Here is a 20,130-nt window from a genome sequence, read left to right as displayed (position 1 = left end):
ATATCATTCAGTTTAATGGCTAGTGAAAGTGCTTAATGCCTAAAGTGCATAAGTGAAAATAAATATATATACCAATATATAAATAAGAGATAATTTATTCTAAACACAAAAAGTTCATGACAGATGGTTCCCCCATGCACATTGGGGTAAACCTGATAGCATAAATACAATAAAAACAAATACAATAAATTAGTAAAAGATGAGGAGAAAACTGCTTATCTGATTAAAAGATATAGAGATTGTGCATAAGTCCTTAGGGAAAGAGCTAGGTCCCAACGCGTTTCGTCCGCTGACTTCTTCCTGGGGATGGAGGTAGGGTTGTGATGATCCTCTATTTATACCCCTCTACTCCTCCAATTAGGGACTGATTACTTCCGGGTCACCAGATGGACTGTGACCCTAACATAAGGTATTTTAATTAAATATAATTAAGGGAGTAAACACTAATAGACATTGATTAGGTATTGTTCAATTCAAGTCAAATTCGAATTTAGTTATTGTCAATAATCTAGTAAAGACATCCTTAGTTTGTTTTGTTGTACTTCCGCCCCGCGATCCGCAGCGATCCGTCACTTCCGCCCACACATGAAGACACTCGCGCCAGGCTTCCGCGTCATCCCGCATCGTGTAATCCACTCTTGGACCCTCACTGGTCCCGTGCTCTAGCCGTCTTCTCCGATCACGTGCCCCCGAGCACGTGACCACCAGACCCCGTTCTCATGTGACGTCGCTTGGCTGAACCACGCGACTCCAGGAATTCACTCTGTGTCACCACATCTCTTGGATCGACTTCCGCCCTTAGTTAACTGTACGGATTGAACTACCGCCCTTCTTTTGATTTATATGGATATAGAACATCCTCCGTTTTAACGTTGTAACAATTTTCTAAAGAGAACACAGAATCATTCATGAATATTATAACATTAAAATTATACACCACCTAGTAATTCAGTATGATGACTCTGTATCTATTGTAATAAGAATTATTAAATAGTTACTATGAATAGAAAGGAATGTGTATTGTGTTATGAAGGTATTCAACAAAAAAAAAAAAAAAATCTCAAATAGATGCTATCCATAAGTATTTTCAAACAAGAAAAAAAAGGGAATTTTTTAGTCTCATATAATGCTTCCTTGCTGATAATCTGTAGATATCTTAATTCTTAAATCTTCTATTTTGATCTCTTTGTCTTTGGCTGTAGCAGCTTTTCCTTTCTTCACGATCCTCACTGCAATACTGTTCATGTGATGGAGTAAATATAGACATTTTGGACTCTGTTAGCTACAACACCAGGTCTTCCCGGGAGGTCTCCCATCCCAGTACTGACCAGGCCCAGTCATGTATAGCTTCCAAGATCAGACGAGTTTGGGCACACGCATACTGGTATGATTGTAGATATTATTGGTCTCTATATGTCATTATCTCCGTCACCACTTATTTCTTGATAGTAGTTTCTTATGAAGAAGGATTAGCTGATACGCCTGGTATTCCCTGATGATCTCTCTCCCGGGTATTTTTCAGGCCCAAAGGGGATAGAGCCATTTACTCATCTTTGTATCATAAAAAAGGTGCAATCTCGTAATGTTCATTAAACCCTTTAGGAGCCATAGTGTCCAATTGGAAAATCCAAAACATTTCACGTCTAGAAAGCAGGTTCCCTAGATCTCCTCCTCTCTCACTCAAAGTCACGTGTTCAATGGCCTTGAACATAAGCTCTTCTGGATTAGAGTTGTGTTTCTCAAGAAAATGCTTCGATACTGCATGACTCTCCACTTTATTTTTAATATTTCTGATATGTTCCTGAATGCGTAGCTTTAGGGGTCTTTTCGTTTTTCCAACATATTTGGTTCCACACGTACACTCCAACAAATAAACTACCGAAGTGGAATTACAATTCATAAAGCTCTTGATGGAGAACTCCTTAGTACCTTCTGAATCTGTAAACGTTTTCCTTCTAGGATGTAAGTATTTGCATACATTACAACGACCACATTTATAACTGCCTTTGCAGCTTAAAATTCCACTCGTGTTTCCCTTATTTACCTTATTTTCTTTTCGCAGGAGACTTGGAGCTAGAATGTCTTTTAAATTTTTTGTTTTCCTAAAAACGATCTGTGGTTTAGCAGGTAACACTTCCTTCAAAACCGGATCCATTAGCAGGATGTTCCAGTTTTTATTCAAAGATTTCTTTATCTTATTTTCGTGGGCATTGAACGTAGTGATAAAGGGAACCAAACCTTTTTTCCGATCTTCGTTCTTATTATATGTCAATAAATTATTTCTATCCAAGGTTTGAGTTTTATTTAATGCCTTTCTGAGAGTCTCTTCTGGGTACTCCTTTTCTCTAAAACGATCTGCATATTGTTCCAATTGTTCATTGCATGTTTGCTGATCAGTACAGTTACGTTTACAGTTACGTGTCCACTTTGTTTTTGTTATAAGGAAACAAAATAACCCTTAACATATTGAAGGAGGAAGGGGAATATGAGGGGTAACAAATAGGAAGTACACCTGTGGAGAGTGACTTGTTTCAGAGGCTGTCATCACACAACACTCTTCTGTGTCTAGGACATATAGCAATGGGTTGCTGTCGCTATCACAGTCCCTCTTTTTTATTTCGCCCTCTGTGAACTTGACTCTGCATCCTCTCTTTTCATGGACACCTATGACAATGAGGTTCATCCCCAAACCTAACATGGATAACACATTCTGGATGTGTTTAATTTCAGGCGCACTGTGATAGTCCCGACTTTCATTGCTTCAAAGACTTTAGGGTATATTTACTAAAGTTCGATTTAAAATCAATAAAAATCATTCAACTTCGATGTTGTGTTTCTGGAATTAAATCACAAATTTACTAATACTTAAAAAACTACTAAAAAATTGTCTTAGTAAATGTGAGATTTAGCCCCAGAAACACAACTTCAGTACTAATTGATTTTGATCGATTTTAAATTGATCAAAATCTATTTAAATCTACTTTTAGTGAATATACCCCTTTGTCTCAAATGCCTGTGACAGTCACAGGATCACACGTGCTCAGTGATGTAAACCATTTTTAATTGCAACTGAAATGGCCCCCGAGTCCATGTACCAGCAATCTTTCCTGTGAACTTCTGTTACATTTAAAGCTGACTTATTCCTCTTCGTCATCCACCTGGTCTCCTACAGATGTCAATTGCTGAGATATTGCTAACATCTTGTCTATGTGTTCAATCATGTCTCTGTATCAGGGCCTGATTCAGACCCGCTTGCTAGATGCGCCCGCTCGCTCCCAGCATATGGAAATTCAGCTAAGTGACATCAAGGTAGCCGCTTTGTGTTTACAGATGCTCACGAGCCTGTCCTTAGCCGCCAATTTGCATACGTCATCTCCAGGAAGTACATACAACCATCGGTACATGGGCCTGCCCCTGTTACCACCCACAAATAGCCTCTCCTGTCACTCATTCCACTGGGCTGTCTTTGCAGAGCGAGTGAACACATTCCAATCACTTGTACTACTTTGCACATGCACACTGCGAACTACACGCATGCGCACATTAGCGAACATCGTCTGCAGTGAGCGGCCGCTTGCCAGCAAGCGGGTCTGAATAAGGCCCTCAGTTTGGTGCTGTACAGTGTACGCCTCAGGTTTATTCTTATGAGACACTTATCTTCATACCATGCCTGCCTCAACATGTCATGTGCTGACATTTTCCCATGAGTTGTGGAATATACATGCTGCTCTGCATCCAGGCATATGGTCCACATACTGTAGCCCTATCCACTTCATCAGGATTTGGATTTTCACTTGGATTACTTGTGATCTTCCACAGCTTTTCCCACTTCAGCTGCATCTCCATAGTGAACTTCCACATGGTGTAGTTCTCTGAACCTCTCAATTTAGAGAAATACATGATCCAAATACAGGTCCTGTGTGGTTCATCACACTTGGTTGACTTTCGTGCCTGGGCCCATGGGTGTAACTACTATAGAGGCAAGGCGTATAGCTGCTATGGGGCCCAGAGCTGAGGGGGGCCCATCTTCCTTGTCAAAGTTACATTCACTTTTCCCCATTAGGTGGTACATAGGGGCCCTTACAAACTTTTGCCAAGAGGCCTTCAAATACCTAGTTACACCCCTGCCTGGACCCATGACCTGTTGATATGTGTAGCCTATTGGGATGGTCCTCACAATAGGGTGCACAGTGAATGTGAAAGTGACTGTCAGACCACACAGAGGGGTATATTTACTAAAGTGCAGGTTTTTGGAAGTGGGGATGTTGCCCATAGCAACCAATCAGATTCTACTTATCATTCATCTAGCACATTCTAGAAGATAATAGCTAGAATCTGATTGGTTGTTATGGGCAACATCTCCACTTCTAAAAACTCTCACTTTAGTAAATATAATCCAGACAGTCCTTAACCAGGATGGGGTTTTTTTTGGTAAACAGCAACTACTGTACAGGGTAAGAGGAACACAGTGGTAGTAATGCAAGGGTTAACAGCAGTGGTATCAAACACACAATGACAGTGGTAATGCAGGGGTTAACAGCAGTGGTAACAAACACAGGATGACAGTGGTAATGCAGTTATTAGGTGTCTCATCTCATGATCTAAGGACCTGATTAATCAGAGGAAGCTAATGCGATCGGAGCTGTGATTTTGCACGGTATGCAGCTGCGAAAATATACTGATGCTTGCCAAAGCACAGTCAGCATAAAGACATCCATTGCTGCCTTCTCATATCCTTCTAATGTCGCACTCCTGCATAAACATTGGTACCAGCGACGCGCATCAAACAGTCACACAGCATGTACGGCAAGTCTGACCAGCCGCATACACTGCAGCTCTCCATGCACGCTGCGAACGCTCATGCTGCGAATGCAATCCCAATGACTAATTTATGCACGCCCAATGCATGGCATTTAAATGGACACACACCTGCATTTACCTAACCACACTCCCCGTTACCTCCTCGAAACCCTGACCACATGACACTTTGAGAATGGATCCTCTGTGTACGTAAGCACAAAGCAATTGTGACGCATGCGCAGTGCGAATTACAAGCTTGCGCAATGGTGAATAATCGCTTAATAATCCCTGGATGAGAGAGCCAGCAGAAATACCTGTATAACTGGGTGAGCAGTGTGCGTACAGGTGTGTGGGAGCGTTGTCCCGGGTTGCAGCGTTCATCATCACCTGAACGCTGCAACTCGGGACCACGCTCCCGCACACCCGTACTCACACTGCTTGCCAAGCTATAAAGGTATTTCTGCTGGCTCTCTCATCCAGGGATCTCTGGTGTGTTCGCCCTGCAATGTTGTCTCACAACAGGGGATAACCGGAGACCGCATGGACAGTAGAAGCTGGTCCTAATCTCCTTGCTTCTATTCTGAATTTAGGGAGTCTCGCTCTCCCTCTGCTCTGTTCAATACCATCAGGTAAACAGGGACAGAGGTGAGGGGTCTTCCTCCAGTAAGTCAGAATCCTTTGACTTCTTTATCCTGCCTTTTTTCAAGTATGCAATATCAATTGTTTGCTATTTTTGTTTGTAAATTAGCTAATATTTATTTTGCAACATTCTAGAGGCAATTACATTTTGATGACTATTGTGGTAAGAATTGTTATATGTCATAGGTGACAGGACTGGAGATAGGAATATATGAATTAGGGGTGTGCACCGGCCACTTTTCGTGTTTTGTGTTTTGGTTTTGGATCTGGATCTTTCTTCGTGTTTTGGATCTGGATTGGTTTTGCCAAAACCACCCTTCCGTGTTTTGGGTTCTGGGTTTTGTGTTTTGGATCTGTATTTTTTTGAAAAAAAGCATAAAAACAGCTAAAATCACAGAATTTGTAGGTTTTTCTGCTCCTATGCTATTATTAACCTCAATAACCTTAATTTCCACTCATTTCCAGTCTATTCTGAACACCTCACACCTCACAATAGTGTTTTTATGTCCAAAAGGTTGCACCGAGGTAGCTGGATGACTATGCTAAGCGACACGAGTGGGCGGCACAAACACGTGACCCATCTAGGAGTGACACTGCAGTGGCAGGCAGGATGGCAGTTAGAAAAACTAGGCCCCAAACTGTACATAATGCAAAGAAAAAAAGAGGTGCAAGATGGAATTGTCCTTGGGCCCTCCCACCCACCCTTATGTTGTATAAACAGGACATGCACACTTTAACAAATCAATCATTTCAGCGCCAGGGTCTGCCACACAACTGTGGCTGAAATGATTGGTTCGTTTGGGCCCCCACAAAACAAGCTGGCAATTAATGTGTCCCTGCACAAACTGGCTCTACGGAGGCAAGATGTCATCCTCATCCTCCTCATCCACCGATTCCTCACCCTCTTCAGTGTGTACATCCTCATCCTCACAAAGTATTAACTCGTCCCCACTTGAATCCACCACCACAGGTCCCTCTGTACCTTCTGGAGGCTGGTCTCCCTGGAAGAGCTGATAATTCATTTTGATGAACATCATCTTCTCCACATTCTGTGGAAGCAACCTCCTACGCCTTTCGCTGACAAGGTTCCCGGCTGCACTAAACACTCTTTCGGAGTACACACTGGAGGGGGGGCAACTCAGGTAAAATAGAGCCAGTTTGTACAGGGGCCTCCAAATTGCCTCTTTTTCCTGCCAGTACAGGTATGGACTGTCTGACATGCCTACTTGGATGCTGTCACCGATGTAATCCTCCACCATTCTGTCAATGGTGACAGTATCATATGCAGTGACAGTAGACATGTCAGAAATTGTTGCCAGGTCCTTCAGTCCGGACCAGATGTCCAAACTTGGTCCTGCCTGCCCTGCATCACCGCCAGCGGGTTGCTTAGGATACCTAAGTTTTTTCCTGGCAGCCCCAGTTGCGGGAGAAAATGAAGAAGGAGCCGTTGACGTGTCACGTTCCGCTTCAGCTGACAGTGTGTTCACCAGCAGGTCTTTGCACCTCTGCAGGCTTGTGTCGGCCGGAAAGAGAGACACCACATAGGCTTTAAACCTAGGATCGAGCACGGTGGCCAAAATGTAGTGGTCTGATTTCAACAGATTGACCACCCTGGAATCCTGGCAAAGCGAATGAAGGGCTTCATCCACAAGTCCCACATGCCGAGCGGAATCGCTCCGTCTTAGCTCCTCCTTCACTTTCTCCAGCTGCTTCTGCAAAAGCCTGATGAGGGGAATGACCTGACTCAAGCTGGCAGTGTCTGAACTGACTTCACGTGTGGCAAGTTCGAAGGGCTGAAGAACCTTGCACAACACGGAAATCATTCTCCACTGCGCTTGAGTCAGGTGCATACCCCCTCCTTTGCCTATGTCATAGGTGGATGTATAGGCTTGTATGGCCTTTTGCTGCTCCTCCATCCTCTGAAGCATATAGAGGGTTGAGTTCCACCGCGTCACAACCTCTTGCTTCAGGTGATGGCGGGGCAGGTTCAAGAGTGTTTGCTGGCGCTCCAGTCTTCGGCACGCAGTCGCTGAATGGCGAAAGTGGCCAGAAATTTTTCGGGCCACCCAAAGCGTCTCCTGCACGCCCCTGTCGCTTTTCAGAAAATTCTGCACCACCAAGTTTATTGTGTGAGCAAAACATGGGACGTGCTGGAATTTGCCCAGATGTAATGCCCGCACAATATTGGTGGCGTTGTCAGATATCACAAATCCCCAGGAGAGTCTAAGTGGGGTAAGTCACTGGGCGATGATTTCCCTCAGTTTCTCTAAGAGGTTGTCGGCGGTGTGCCTCTTACTGAAACCGGTGATACACAGCGTAGCCTGCCTTGTAACGAGCTGGCGTTTCTGAGATGCTGCTACTGGTGACGCTGCTGCTGTTGCTGCGTAAGGTGATACATCTACCCAGTGGGCTGTCACAGTCATATAGTCCTTAGTCTGCCCTGTTCCACTTGTCCACATGTCCGTGGTTAAGTGGACATTGTGTACAACGGCATTTTTCAGGACACTGAGGACACTTTTTCTGACGTTTCTGTACAGTCTCGGTATCGCCTGCCTAGTGAAGTGGAATCTAGACGGGATTTGGAACCGGGGACACACTACCTCCATCAATTGTCTAAATCCCACTGCACTAATGGCGGATACCGGACGCACGTCTAACACCAACATAGCAGTCAAGGCCTCAGTTATACGTTTTGCTTCAGGATGACTGCTGTCGTACTTCATCCTCCTCGCTAAGGACTGTTGGAGGGTCAATTGTTTAGTAAAAGTAGTGGTGTTCCTACTTCCTCTCTGGGATGATGAACGACTCCCAGCAGCAGCAGCAACAGCAGCAGCGGCAGCAGTAGGCGTAGCAATGCAGGATCCTCCGGAGGAATCCCGGATAGGAGAGTCAGTCATGCCAGTGATATGGCCTGCAGGACTACTTCCGATCCTGACTAAGGAGGAAATTGACGAGGAGGGAGTTGACGGTGTGGTTTGCAGGCGCTTGGATACAACAGGACAACGGGATTTAGGTGTCCCTGGACTGCTTACGGTCTGAGCCAAAGTTTCTGAACTTGACAGTAACTTTTTATGAACGCGCTGCAGGTGCCGTATAAGGGAGGATGTTCCTAGGTGGTTGACGTCCCTACCCCTACTTATTTCACCTTTACATATGGTACATATGGCAAGACAGTTGTTGTCCGGATTTGGATAGAAATATTGCCAGACCAAAGAGGTGGAATGTTTGGTCTTCTGCCCAGGCATGACCGTGATGGGCTTTTTCATCCCACGGACAACAACTGTCTCCCCCGGAGCCTGATTTAAACAAACCACATCACCATCAGAATCCTCCTCGCCAACTTCCTCCTCAGCGCCAGCTACACCAGTATCCTCATCCTGTTGTACTTCAACAGTGACATCTTCAATTTGCATATCAGCAAGTGGACTGTGGGTGCTCCTTTCAGCACTTGCAGGGGGCGTGCAAATGGTGGAAAGAGCCACCTCTTCCCGTCCAGTGCTGGGAAGGTCAGGCATCGCAACCACCACCACACTTGGACTCTCTTTGGGGATTTGTGATATCTTCTTAGAAAGCACAGTTCTTCGCTGTGCTTTTGCCAGCTTAACTCTTTTGATTTTTTTAGTGGGAGGAGTGCTTCCATCGTCATGTGAAGCTGAACCACTAGTCATGAACATACTAGGGATCGACCTTAGCCGTTCCTTGCCACTCCGTGTCGTAAATGGCATATTGGCAAGTTTACGTTTCTCTTCAGCTGATTTAAATGTCTTTTTCAAGGTCATTTTCCTGAACTTTGCCATTTGGGATTGTATGTGCCCTCTACTATGACATTGGGCATCGGCCTTGGCAGACGACGTTGATGGCATGTTATCGTCTATGTCATGACTAGTGGCAGCAGCTTCAGCACTAGGAGGAAGTGGTTCTTGATCTTTCTCTATTTTATTTTTATCGGAGAAAGTTTGGTCCTCCATTTATGTTATATCGATTTGATATATACGTGCGGCTAAACACAGAAAATAAATTTTTTTTTGGTTCGGACTGGAGTGTACTTTGTGGGTTACAGCACCCTTTAACGGTCAAGCCAGCCGGCCCTTTACTTATGACACAGGCGCACTCTTGGCACTACTTTGTTGATGCACGTGCGGCTACTGCGCACACAATTCACAAACACAGAAAATAATTTTTTTTTGGTTTGGACTGGAGTGTACTTTGGGGGTTACAGCACCCTTTAACGGTCAAGCCAGCCGGCCCTTTACTTATGACACAGGCGCACGCTTGGCACTACTTTGTTGATGCACGTGCGGCTACTGCGCACACAATTCACAAACACAGAAAATAATTTTTTTTTAGGTTTGGACTGGAGTGTACTTTCGGGGGTTACAGCACCCTTAACGGTCAAGCCAGCCGGCCCTTTACTTATGACACAGGCGCACGCTTGGCACTACTTTGTTGATGCACGTGCGGCTACTGCGCACACAATTCACAAACACAGAAAATAATTTTTTTTTTGGTTTGGACTGGAGTGTACTTTCGGGGGTTACAGCACCCTTAACGGTCAAGCCAGCCGGCCCTTTACTTATGACACAGGCGCACGCTTGGCACTACTTTGTTGATGCACGTGCGGCTACTGCGCACACAATTCACAAACACAGAAAATATATTATTTTTTTAGCACTTGGGGGGAGCACCCCTGATGGACAGAGCACCCCCTGGACAACACTACAGCACCCCTTTAGGACTGGGACACTGCACAGGACTTTGGAACTGACTGCACAACACAGTCCAGCCAGCCCCTATGGACTTTGAAGTAGTGGACACAGCCCCTATTAACAACAGCAGCACAGCACAACACAGCCAGCCCCTATGGACTTTGAAGTAGTGGACAACAGCAGCACTACACTACACTACACTACACAGCACTAACTCCCACCCTCCCTCTTCACTGTCCACAGCCGAGTGAGAAAATGGCGCCGACGCGGGTACCTTATATAGGATCCAAAACCCGCGAGACTCGGAAGGCGGGATGATGACGTTTTGCCTCGATGTCAGATCCGAGTCAGGCGGGAAAAGTCGAGCCTGACTCGGATCGGACTCGGATCGGGGGGGCTCGGGGGGGTTCGGATTTCAGAAATCCGAACCCGCTCACCCCTAATATGAATCTGTATATACCTGGTCAAATGCTTTTGGGAATTAATCAGCAGTAAATAGAGATTTATTACAACGCTGTGATATTTGCAACAGACAATTTACCATGTACACAGATTACAAAAATTAAGGTATTGAACGGATGCATGAAATATAAACAAATCTGGTATATGGTCAAATGTCACTTGAATACTATTATTTGAATAAATCGGTAACAATAGTTATTTCACTCTTTGTTTTTTGGAATACCTGATACTTGGTTAAAAGCAACAATGTGTTTATATTGAAAGCTATGCGGCTTCTTTATTAAAGCAAACTGTTTTTGTTGTTTAGTCTATTTTATATTTTCTGATTGTATTAAAAGCTAAGTTTTAGACAGTATTGTCAGAAAAGAGTGCACCAAAACAGAATTCTTTTTTGTAGTTGAACCATTTTTTCTTGAATGTTTCAACACCCACTGTATGAAGTATACTTTCCTAGGGTGACCTAGCTCCAGAGGGGATGCCAAGTAGCAGCTGACCGGCAGCCAAAAGTCATGTCTCAGACTTCGTTGGCTAATCCCTCTTTAGAATGCCATGTCTCAGCCAGCTCGGGGTGGAAGGCAGATTGGTCAAGGCACTGTGCAAGGAGTATCTTTGAAGCTTGAGACCCAAGGAAAGAAAGCTGCTGGGAGAGTGCAAAGGAGGAGTGAGACACAGGGCCTATGTCATGCCAGGAACATCATGCCAGCCATCAAGATGGAGAGACAAGACCGCAAGGAGCTAGCCCTCACTGCTTTTAACCAGCCCATGGATACTATTCCCAGGTAACGTACTGCTGCTATCCCGATGGTGACCCTGCACCTCCGTCCTACCAGCACCTCTTCGCCCCCCACGTTCAACATGCCTACCTGGGGTTGTATGCGCCCCAGCACCCACTGCTGCACAATAACCTGGTGCTGGAGAGATTCTCCTCCATTGCTGACTTCCAGACCCTCTTTAACGAGGGAAAGCCGTGGTGGAGTGCGGGGAGAACAAGTAACTGCTCTACAGAAGTTGTGCCAGAGTAGAAAGGGGCCGTCCAGCTGCCCCCGGGAGTGTGGCTCATCCCTAATGAGTTCTAGTTTGTCAGCGGATAGGAGACAGTCAAGGACTAAAATTGGAGCATTAGGCACAAAGGTACCAAGCATAGTGTCTGGGGGGATGAGGAACTCTCTACAAAATAAGGGTAAAGTCTGCTGGTGAACCCCAGCTTCTGCTGCACAAGTTCCCAGTGCTGGCACCATATACCCATCATCAATGCTGGACTATAGAACATAGCAATAGCCTGTCCTGTAACCCATGAGACGGTGCCCTCTGATCACCTCCAGTCCAAATGAGTGCCATGTGTAATGTGACTCGTGTATAGAAGTGATCCAGGTGTCTTACATGTCATGCACATGAATGTGACAAGGTGAGAGGGGCATCTGACAATCACACCCTATGGTGTTTAACCCTCAGAAGCAGCAGCACAGAGAGGCCTCAGGCTCCACCATCCAGATCAGCAGATGGGACCAGCAGAGTATGAATGGCTATCAACCATCGATAGTTAATCATCATCGATGGTTAACTACCGATGGTCATTGGTTTTGACATCGGTGGCAGAGATCCAATGGTTATATGCCATCGATGGTAGACTAGGACCCGATGGTTCCCCCACCCTCCCTAGAGACATGGAGCTATGCCATGTCCCCTGACAGCCTGCTATGTCCCTCCCCCTATTCTTTTTGGCTACTGGCTACCATGCCCCCAGAAGCAGTGGCCATTGAGTGGTGCAAACCACCAATGGTTAGGTGGTTTTGTAGAATTGATGGCAATCCCTGATGGAACCATCGACGGTGACCATTGATGGACTGCCCACCGATTGCCATCCCTACAGCAGAGAGGTTGGGCTGGTGGCTGCAGTTTCCCTGAATAACTTGATGTGTGCAGCCAGCGCTTCCCTGCTGGGGACTAGTGACAGATGTTGCCCATAGCAACCAATCAGATTCTAGCTATTATCTTCTAGTAGGTGCTAGATAAATGTTAAGTAGAATCTGATTGGTTGCTATGGGCAACATTTCCACTTCTAAAAACCTGCACGTTAGTAAATACAGTACTCCCTAGAGTAAGTTGTTAGTGCGACGCTGCTTTGAGGTGGCATCTATTTCCAAAGGGGGGGTCATCAGCCAAAAACTTACCTAAGGCACCAAATTGGTCAGGGCTGGCCCTGAATCCACTATGCAATGCAAACAAAACTGGCATAACTGTATATTGTTCTGTTGCAACAGAAATAGTCTCCTGCCTGATTACATAAACACATTGCTGAATACATAGAAGGAAGCCAGCAATATTAAACAATGTGGGCCTCATTCAGAGGTGGACGCAGTTTTGATGCCGATGTTTTCGGTCTGCGCATTCATCCCGATGGTTACTGCCAGGAGACACACAGCGAATTGGATGCATACACAAATTAAAAAAAGTGTCCGCTTGCGCCTGACATCGACTCTGCTTTCCACCTCTGAACCAGGCTCTCTAAGGCCCTGATTCAGAGCCAGACGCTCTGACAGAGCGCTCGCTCTGAATCAGGGCGTCTTTTTTTTTTTTTAAGGAGCGGCCTCCTGGCCGAACGCATTGCTGTGGGTCTCATCGCGACCATCGGGTTTGCGATGAGACCCTTGTGGTAGGGTCTCATGGCCGCAGGCCCCAGAGAGCTTTCAGCTCAAACAGAGCCGAAAGCTCTCCCACTGACATCACTTGTGAAGGTGCAAATGCAACTATACACGTACGCAGATCGAGTGATAGTTAGCCATTGCGCATACATATAAGCTGCACTGCACTTGCACTGAGATCGCACTGCGACTACGGATGCACAGAGGAATCCATTGCAGAGTGAGTGACAGGCAGTCAGCGTTTGGGGTGGTGACGGGGGAGTGTTCGAAAAAATGCAGGCGTGCTTGTCTGTTTGAATGCCATTGCATAGGCGTGCATAAATTAGCCACTGCGATTGCATACACAGCTTGAGAGCTGCAGTTTCTGCAGCTGGTCAGACTTGGTGTAAATGCTGCGTACCTGTGCGATGCGTCAATGGTACCATTGTTTACACAAAAGTGAAACATTGGCCGGATGTGAGAAAGCAGCGGGCCTCTTTATGCCGGCTGGGCTTTGGCAGGCATTGGCATATTTTCGCTGCTGCGTTCCGTGCGAATTCGCAGCTGTGAACCCAATAGCGATCCTTACTGAATCAGACCCACAGTTAACGTAATCGTATTTTCATCCTTTCTGCATCCGCTGAGCAGGATTCTTTCAAGAAATAACAGAATCAAGAATTACTGACTCTGCAGCTTGTCGCACGAGCTTGAAACCCAAACTGTAGGTAGTGGAAACTGGAAGCATTGCCCGCATGTAATGTCATGTTTCCTCCCATCTAACTGGCAATGTTATTTTCTCTCCCTTAACCTTACAAGTAGCTAAATGTGAGCCTCACGTTTGCTAAAATCCCCTTGTCATCTCTACATTTGTGCTTATTATTTATTTATTAATATATATACATGTATATATCATACTTCCTACTCTCCCGATTTGGCCGGGAGCTTCCAGAAAATCAGATGGCGCTCCCGACCCCCCGGAAAAGTAGGTAAACCTCCAGGCTGACCACCGACCCCTCGGACTACCCTGTGAATCCCAGACAAGCCCCCACAGTGAGGGGGGGAGGCGATGACTCGATTCGGGCTTGGGCGGAGTGGGGGGCATGGCCATAGAATTATGTCATCATGACCCCGCCCCCTGCTTCACAATGACATAAATCTCGGCATTGTGTAGCGGGGCGGGGCCAAAATGATGCAATTATGTGGCCACACCCTCCTCCCCATTGCCAGGTAATATCCCCGCCAGCCCCTTTCTACCAAGCCACGCCCCTCTAGTTGTTCAACCTGGCTGCCCCCTCCCGGAGGGGGTTGCCAAAATGTTGGCAAGCCTGATATATATATATATACTGTATATATATTCATATATATATATATATATATATACAGTATATATATATATATTTATATATATACATATATATATATATATATACAGTATATATCATCATCAAATTATGCTTTGTTGTACAGAGAATATCTGTCCTTCACATCAGTCCCTACATCATTGGAGCTTACAGTCTAAGTGTCAGGATGTGGCCTGGGATCGGCCGCTAATCACCTCCGCACCGGCTTCTTTGTGCTTAGGTGTTCAGTCGCTGAGAGTTAAGGTGAGTGGTGACTGAGTATTCTCCCCAGGGTCTGCTAGAGCTTCCGTGCGTGTGTCCTGATTCCCATGGTGGCGGGGATGGGCGCAGCCATGTTGGTCCATATCACCTGACTAGTCTCTCCCAACTACCTAAGGGAATTTAGCCTGACTCCAGGAACAGGCAGTTGCTATTCAACTTCGCCTTTCCAGTGACTTTGGGGCCCATTTATCAAAGTTAATTTGAGGTAAATTCCCCGAAAACACCTGTTTTCAGGGGTTTACCTGAAATACTAAGTATCCCCCGGATGTATGAAGGAGGGACCGCAGCAGGTATCTCCGATACCTGCTGCAATCCCTCCATTGCCGCCCGGCAGCCGCCTCTCCCATAGGTTTCTATGGGGGATGCGATGCTGCCAAATGTATCAATATCGGGAATGCTTCGCATTCCCGATATTGGCCCCAGCAGCTAACGCCATCTGAAGATAGCGTTAGCCGCTGTAGTGTATGGGGACTTACCGCATGTCAGCCGGCGGAGGGATCTCCCAGATCCCTCCGCCGGCATTGGGCGCCGCTCATGTGCATTCCGCGGGACTGCACATGTGCAGCAGCCTTGCATGCACTCCGGCCACATCGCAGGGACAGGCTACTTTCGGAGCCCATCTCCCTGCATGAGCCGGTACATACATTCAGCCGCTATGAACGCATTTTGCAATGCGATCATGGGCGGTACTGGATGCCCTGATCGCATTGCAAAATGCGATCATTAATAAATGGGCCCCTGTTTACTAGCTGTTGCAGCTTTCCAAGTTCCATGTTCTTTCCTACCAGTGTTATATCCTAGCATCTGGATTCGCTCCTAGCTTTATATTTATTTCCAGTGACTCTTTCCAGTGTTTCCCATGACCAAACTCCTCCAGTGATTTCTTCAATACTTGTCTCTGTGCTGACTCTCCAGCACTAATCTGCATCTAGTTCTCCTGTGTATATGTAAGCACCTGTCTCTGGGCCTGATTCAGAGCCGCTCGTAAGCGGCCGCTCGTTCGTTCAGAAAAAGGGGGTGGCTATTCAAATGAACCGTTCGCTCCTTGCGGTCTGTTGCCGCCTCCATGTCTGAACGAGCGAACAAAACATGCGCTCGTTTATTTGTTAAAAACGCCCCCTGGCCGCTCGCATCATACGTCATGTCCGCTATTTATTAGATTAATCGAGTACATCGGACAGCGTATGAACTGCTCGCTATTCTTGTGGTTGGTTTTTCCTACCACTATATTGCGAGCAGTTCTAACTTTAAAACAACCAAGTGACGTGGTGAATGACGCTGCTTTGTTAATTATGCACACCCATAAAACGCCCGCTTTGACCTTTAAGCACACCTGCGTTCTGATCTCTACTCCCCGTTTTCAAGCACCTTCCCCTGTTACCACCCACATACGCCTCATTCTGTCACTCAAAATAGCAGGCATTCGCTATATACAGCAGCTGTGTACTGGTTCCAAGTGTCATTCTCCTGTGCCTGTGATTGAATCTCCAGCATGCATACTCAGCACAGCAGCTGTGTACTGATTCCAGAATTGAGTCTGGTCGAGTTTGTTTGTTTCTTAACTCAATTAGCTTCGCCGAAACTCGGATCATTTGAGGCTCCTGAAATTCTCAAATTTACCAAGAAGTGAGTTTAGCTGAGAGTGAGATGGCCGATGGTGAAGCAGAAAGAGATAGCACGTTTTGAAGGAGATTACTCACCCGTGATTGCAGTGTCTTCTCTCTGCAAACCTCTCTCGAGCAAGCAGCCTGCACATATCAGTGAGATATGTGAAGGCTGCTTGTGTTCTAGGCTGTTAAAAATGGGTTAAATGGGTCCGGTGCTGGTTTTAAATATAGGGGGTACCCTACGCAATTTTTTTCCTCCTATATTTAAAACTAGGACTGGCCCTGCAGCCTGGTGCTGGTTCCTAAATTACGGTGGAACCCTAATCATTTTGTTCCCCGTAATTTCTGGAACCAGGACTGGCTGGCAAGTCCGGGGCTGGCTATGGCTTTTGGGGGGGACCCTACATAATTTTTTTTTTACATTACACATTTTTTTCTATTTACAGGCAGAAACATACATGGATCACAGTGATCTGTGTATGTTTTTGCCAAACTTGCAGATCACAGGCAGATTAATTAACTTCCTGAATTTTCACAGTAGAGTTGTCCCATCTCATGAGAGTTTAGAAACTCTCTGCTTGGTAAATTTCTGAATCCTATCTTCACTAGTGAAAAGGTTATCACTGTCACCTTCATCAGTTGCTGCTCTACCACACTAATCCCCCCGTTCTTGACCTCAATAGAGGTATCCCTAGTGCCCGAGCGTGACACTAAGGGCTTCATTCAGAGATGTACACTATGCCGATATTTACGCAGTTGAGCAATAATCTGCAAACTGTGCATGCGCCTAAGTCACACGGCGCATGCTTCAAGGTACATTACCATAGTCTATTTACTTGCAGTGCGATTGACAGTCAGAGAGAGTCTGTGGGTGGCAGGGGCTTTTTAAGAGAGGAGGGGGCCCGCGTGCAGCCTCCATTTGGGCCCCCTCCTCTCTGTCAGTGCACTGAGGACCTGATTCAGACCTGCTCACTAGCAAGTGATCACTCATTGCTGGCGATGTTCGCTAATGTGTGCCTGCATATACTTCGCAGTGCTCGTGCGCAAACTAGTATGAGCGATCGGATTTTGCTCGCTCACCCGGCAAAGACAGCCCAGTGGAATGAGTGACAGTAGAGGCCGTTTGTGGGTGGTAACAGGGGCAGGGCAGTAGTAATGGGGGAGTGGAGTTGCGGACGCAGGCGTGTCAGAGTGTTTCCACGCCATTTCTGAGACGTGCATAATTTTAAGGCAGCGTCATAGTACACGTCACCTGGTTGAATTATACACTGAAGTGCTCGCAGTGCTTGTGGTAGGGTACAGTCAACCACAAGCAGTGCGGTTAGATCTGATGGACCCCGATGTACCGATGGTTGTATATACTCCCTGGAGATGACGTTCACTAGTGGGCGGCTAAAGACAGGCTGGTGGGCGTCTGTAAACACAAAGTGAGCACTCGCCAAAACATAGTGGGCGTGCTTATGCCTTGCCATGCGAGTGCCTGCCTTGACGTCACTTAGCTGAATTTCCATACACTGGGAGCGAGCAGCCGCATCTAGCAAGCGGGTCTGAATCAGGCCCTGAGCGCAGTAGATTCTGACTTCATGCTAGAATTTACAGCAGATGTGCAGGTCTCCGGGAAATTGGTGCCCACGCTTTTTTCCCAGGGACAAAACTTTTCTGCGCTCTGTGCCGCCATTTTCCCACTGATTTTTTGCTGCTCTGCAGCGCCGATCCAGCGCTGCGGAGCAGCACACCGGAATCTGTGGAAAGGAAAGTATAAATAAATATGGGTGCAGAGTGTGCGGTGTGGGTCCCCCTGGACCCAGGGGCCCGTGTGCATTATAAAGACACCCCTGGTGGAAGATAATGGGGTGCGACAGCAAAGAACGCAGGCATGTCACAACTGTTTTGGGGGCATGTCACATGCTGCGTCTGCGATCCCGTACGCAAGTAAAATGTCTCAGTTCCGCATCCAATCTGCACAACCACAGGGTTACACAGAAGACTGATAATCAAAAGGATCTTCAACCAATGCTGCATCTTTTATGCTGCGTCTTTGTACTCAGATGCTTGGATTTGCAAAACTGCAGGTGAACGTCTCAATATATTCCCTAACGAGCCTAATAATGTCCCTGCCAGCTAACCTACCAGTAAGTTTTCGGAGTGTAGTAGGAAATAGTAGCACCTGGAGAAAGCCCATGCAAACATGAGGAGAACATACAAACTCAGATAGGGTCCTAAATTAAGCTCATGACCCCACCAATGTGAGGAAGCAAAGTACAATTTAAATGAGCAACCGTATTCCTAACAGATCCCCACCAAAGGGTGACGAATAGCTAATCTTCAAAATAGGACACAAAATTTAAACTAGCAAAATCTAATCTAACTTTTATATGCATTAGATTTCCAGCAGAGTGCTTTAATTTGGGAAAAACCCGACACCACGACGGATGTTCTAAATTCCAGCGGGTTAATCCAACAACCAAAATGCAATGGTTCAAAACCCCCCCAAAAATGGAAATGACTTACAGGGGAGCCATCCACATGATGTCCATCTACACCAGTGCTGAGCTGACGTATCTGTCCAGTGACCATCCACTCCAGTGTTGCCGATGTACTGTATCTGTCCAGTGTCCATTCACTCCAATGCTGCTGACCTATCTGTTTAGTGTCCATCCATTCCAGTGCTGAACTGACCTTTCTGTCCAGTGTCCTTTCACTCCAGTGCTGCTAATGTACAGGGGTCCTGATGCAGACCCGCTTGCGAGCGCATAGCGCTCAGAAGCGGGTCGATGGTCGGGCAGTGCGCAAGCGCAGCTTGCGCGAGCCCCAGAGCAAGTGAGAGCTTCACTCGCTCGGTGCTTGCAGCACAACAGGGCGGCTGTCGATGTTGATCAACAGATCGCCCTGTTTTGTAGGCGGGTCGGGGGGGTGGCTGAAGGAATGCCTGCCGTTTGTAGGCGGCCCTACTGACATCACACGTGATGTCTAGTAGAGCAGGAAGTTCACTTGGGCTTGCGGTGGACGAGACCCTACCACACGGGTCTCGTCGCAAGCCCGATGGTCGCGATAATTGCGACCATCGCCAGGCCGCCCACACAAGCTATGGGTGGTCACCCACAGCTATGCAAGCAGCCTGGAGGCAGATTTTTTTTTTTTTAAATCCACCCTGATTCAGAGCAAGCACTCGCAAATAGCGAGCGCCTCTGAATCAGGACAAGTATCTGTCCAGTGTCCATCTACTCCAGTGCTGAGCTGATGTATCTGTCTAATGTCCTTTCACTCCAGTGCTGCTAACGTATCTGTCCAGTGTCCATCCTTTCCAGTGCTGAACTGACCTTTCTGTCCAGTGTCCTTTCACTCCAATGCTGCTAACGTATCTGTCCATTGTCCATCCACTCCAGTGCTGAACTGACCTTTCTGTCCAGTGTCTTTTCGCTCCAGTGCTGCTAATGTACAGGGGGCCTGATTCAGACCCGCTCGCGAGCGCATAGCACGTGTTACATAAGTACTGTGAATCTGCAGGCCATACCCAACTGTGTTCACATAAGTACTGTGACTCTGCAGACTGTACCCCACTTTGTTCACATAAGTATTGTGACCCCGCAGACCATACCCCATGGTGTTCACATCATTACAGTGATTCTGAGAGTCCGCAGGCCATACCTCACTGTATGCACATAAGTACTGT

General features: G+C 46.6%; 1 pseudogene; it reads right to left on the bottom strand.

The window, feature by feature from the left end:
• Positions 1–1,279: 1,279 nt before the first annotated feature.
• On the bottom strand, positions 1,280–1,398 carry LOC148539063 (5S ribosomal RNA; annotated as a pseudogene).
• Between the last annotated feature and the right edge of the window lie 18,732 nt (positions 1,399–20,130).

The sequence above is a fragment of the Taudactylus pleione genome, unplaced genomic scaffold, assembly GCF_031769625.1.
Source record: "Taudactylus pleione unplaced genomic scaffold, aTauple2 ptg000032l, whole genome shotgun sequence".
Taxonomy (NCBI): domain Eukaryota; kingdom Metazoa; phylum Chordata; class Amphibia; order Anura; family Myobatrachidae; genus Taudactylus; species Taudactylus pleione.
This window is presented reverse-complemented; position numbering and strand designations above follow the sequence as displayed.